This window comes from Myotis davidii, unplaced genomic scaffold (assembly GCF_000327345.1).
Source record: "Myotis davidii unplaced genomic scaffold, ASM32734v1 scaffold37, whole genome shotgun sequence".
NCBI classification, from domain to species: Eukaryota; Metazoa; Chordata; class Mammalia; order Chiroptera; family Vespertilionidae; genus Myotis; species Myotis davidii.
Genome location: NW_006289395.1, coordinates 934,992 through 938,642, shown reverse-complemented (window position 1 = coordinate 938,642; position 3,651 = coordinate 934,992). Strand labels below are relative to the sequence as shown.

The following is a 3,651-nucleotide window of genomic DNA, read 5'->3' as shown; positions in this document are numbered from 1 at the left end:
GGGGGGCGGCAAAAAACTGAACCCTTCACTGAAGTCGGGCCCCACCAAAGTATCTGTGGGCTGGCCATTAGGAAGGCCTGGCCACACGGCTGGGGTATGGAACGAGATGGTTCAGCTCAGAGATGCTACCAGGGTGTCCAGTGGCCAACAGATCCGAATCCTGCTGGGAATACTCCCCAGAGCTGGCACTGAGCTGAGGGAAGGCAGAACGCATGGCCTGCAGCTGAATCGTCCGGCGCTACCAGAACTCTTGGCAGTCCCCAGGTGAGAGCATTGCCAGTGTACTGAACAGTCCGTCCGGGTCTACTGGCTTTGGGCCATACCAAGCAGGCCCTTACCTGCTGGGGGTCTTAGGCAGCAGGTAAGAGGGTCTCCTTCTGGGTCACCCTAGGAGAGAACTGGAGAGTGGAGGCTGCACGGGAGGGTAGGAGTGACCTGATCTCACCGGCGGGTGAACCCTGGGGCCAGGCTGGTATGGGTTTTAGAAGCCAGGGACCGTCCTCAAGGCCTGACGCCCCGCCCCACTCATGCGGGTTGGAAAGCCGATTTTCTCTACCTCACCCCTCCATCTCAGTGATGCCTCTTCGGTAGATCTTCTTGGCCCCAGGAATTATTCCACTACCACACGGTCTGGGAAGACAATGGGTTACTAGACAAAGGCTTTAGCTTGGAGCTGGTCCGGCCCGGATACACAGATGCAGGGACAGAATAAGGGACTGGTGTTCACCTAGGGATTTCGGGGTTCATTAATTGTCCCCAAGCAGGCAGCTCCACCTTTGTCTTCAAAGTTCTGCGCGGGGGCTCTGGATCCGAGGGGTGCTCCGGGCAGTCCTGGAGGGTTGCGCGGGAGTGAGACCGAAACCATTTTTTTCCACTTCCCCCATGTTATTTCCTGGGAAGAATCGTAGCCCGCGGACCCGGAGCGGAGAGGGTTACCCAGACCCTTGTATCCGAGTATTCAGTGTCCTGGTGAAGGGTCCTGAGCGCCCACGGCGGTATTCAGTGTCCTGGTGAAGGGTCCTGAGCGCACCCCACGGCGGTTCCACCGAGACTTGTGGCCCTAGAATTGAAGCAAGCCTGATACAACTTCTACAGACGTCTGCGGCTATCACTTGGCGTGGGCTCGTTGGTCTAGGGGTATGATTCTCGCTTCGGGTGCGAGAGGTCCCGGGTTCAAATCCCGGACGAGCCCTACCTTGAGTTTTGCGGAGACTAGAGCATTACCAAGCGTTTGATATTTGAATTCCGCTGAGGTGGCTTTGGAGGGGAGCGGATGTGCAGAGACCACTTTTGTAAGCGGACGCCCCGGTGGCAAGAAGTAGCTCGCGATATGAACTCCTTGACAAGCGAGGAAGAGCGCGGGCACTTCCGGACTTGACTGGGCAACACTTAGGATCTGCTCCCTTCTTCCTGCTGGGTACCTCTCCAGGGCGGCGAGAGCCAGCTTTTGGCTTGATTGGTGCCGGCCAACCTTTGTCTGTGGATGACAGTGAAAAGGGGTGCGACCTATTCAGGGATGTTTTTGCAAGAACCCAGGTACTTAGATCTCAGGTCTCTGCAGCCTTGGAGGCCTCTGTGTCGGTCCCTTCTGTACATTTCTGCTTTTCTGGGGATTCGCGCTCAGTTGTGGTTTGGAATGTGCATAGGTTTCACGTCAATATTTCTCAATCGAAAGGACAGAATCCCCAAGAACCTCACCTGACCATGCTGAGTTCGGTGCAATAAACAGATCAAGGCTTTGGAAAGACCGGCCTCTGTCTTCTTCCTCGTTAGTATAGTGGTGAGTATCCCCGCCTGTCACGCGGGAGACCGGGGTTCGATTCCCCGACGGGGAGAAGGAAATAACTTTTCTTACTTCTTGGATCATTCTGTTTTAAATCCTATTTATTTAAGAAATACCCATCCTGGGGCCTGGGGTGGAGATAAAAAGAAAGAGGGGAGAAATACAGAAGGATCTGGGGCGGTCCTTGGTACGGTGGCCGCAGGAGTTGGAGGTTGTTGGGAGCAAGTTGCTCTTGGTGCTACTCCATGGAGAAGACGCGCGTGGCTGCAGCCCTGAGACGCTCGCACCTTACACTGGACCGCGACGAAGGTGCTGGAGAGAGCGGCGCATATGGCCTGTGTGAGAGCGTGTGCGGAGGTGACTGCATCATCTTGCCTCCAGGACCAGCGTTCTCTCTCCTGTGATCAACTGGGAGCGGGTGAGGCAACTTTGGAGCGTATGCCTTTGCACCAGCCACCCTAGAGACAGCTCGTCCTCTCAATGAAAAGGGGTCACGGAGAGTTGGCGACCTTAAGCAACTGTCTGTGTGCGGCACTGGGGCCAGATTCAAGGAACGTAGGGGGGAAAAATATTTAAAACAACACTGCGTTGGCCGGGAATCGAACCCGGGTCAACTGCTTGGAAGGCAGCTATGCTCACCACTATACCACCAACGCCAACGGTTCTCCCAGCTCCTCCGTGTTACCTAAGACTTAGATACCGAGGTACGGTTGTGGCCTGTGTGAAGTAATTACGGACCTGAACTGGGGTGCAGCCAAGGGTCGCCAGGAACGAAGCCAAAGTAGAAGTAATGTCCGTTGTTTCCGGAGCACGTATGTGTGAGAGGCTCGGCTGCCTGCACGGCTAGTGCGCTCCCCTTGAGCCTGGTTATACTCAGTCTACAGACGCTAGACCCAGGTAAAGGGCGTCTAGATAACGGGGCAGCTAGTAACTGGCAGGCCGGAATTCAGTCTAAAATCCGTCTAGAGTGCCAGAACCGCAGGGACACCATAATGGCTTTATTATCCCCAGAAATAAATCTCAAAGACATATAAAATCGCTTCTATATTGCGTGAGCTCAGTGGGTCTCGCAGTTAAAGAATTGGGCCTTAAACCAAATGCGCTTAAGCACAATTTGTCCGGGGGAGGTTTAACTCCTAAATGCGCGCTCATCTAGCCCACTGGCTGCTCGGAGAATCAAACCGACAAAATCTTCGGGGCGTGGCTTTCAGTGTAAACTCCGCCCCTTGTTGCTTACACTGTTTCTGTTCTCCAAGCCCGTCAAAACCCCTTACTCTCTGGGCCTCTAGGCGCAGTGGTCATGCATCTGCCTGCAGATCGGAAGTCTGCAGTATTCGAATCAAGTCGAGTCGAGGTCACACAAGTCAAATGTTTACAGTATCTAGTAAGTTTTCAGTGATCATTTTCCGGAAAAGGGGGGGGGTGGTTTTATTAGATAAGAAAAATTTAAACCTCATTGTAAAATTGGTTTTATTAAATAAGTAAAATATAAATCTTGTTTCTGCAACTTTCTTTACTAAAGTGTCTGAATTTTCTCCTAATTTTAGGAATTCTAACACAGAAATTGTTCATGAATAGGCCCCAATTCTTGTTCACAAAATATAGTTGGAGCAATAAATGTTCTATATTGGAAAGAACATAACAATAATGAATAAGTTTAAGGTAATTGTAATTTATACACATTGTGCTAAACCAGGTTTAAAATTTGGTGATTTAACTTCCACTAATGTCCATAATCTTACAGTCCAGTATTTTTAATTATCATTGTAATAGAAATATGATTCCATAGACCTTATAATTTTAATGATCACCTAATATTCTATGACCTCTGTAAGCCACAGTCGTTCCCCTTCTCCACAGTTTTGCTT

General features: G+C 51.2%; 3 non-coding genes across 3 annotated transcripts; 2 read left to right on the top strand and 1 right to left on the bottom strand.

The window, feature by feature from the left end:
• Positions 1-1,120: 1,120 nt before the first annotated feature.
• On the top strand, positions 1,121-1,192 carry TRNAP-CGG. The gene has a single exon. It is a non-coding gene; the product is annotated as a tRNA-Pro (tRNA).
• Positions 1,193-1,763: 571 nt separating this feature from the next.
• On the top strand, positions 1,764-1,835 carry TRNAD-GUC. The gene has a single exon. It is a non-coding gene; the product is annotated as a tRNA-Asp (tRNA).
• A 532-nt stretch (positions 1,836-2,367) lies between these two features.
• Positions 2,368-2,439, bottom strand: TRNAG-UCC. The gene has a single exon. It is a non-coding gene; the product is annotated as a tRNA-Gly (tRNA).
• Positions 2,440-3,651: the final 1,212 nt, after the last annotated feature.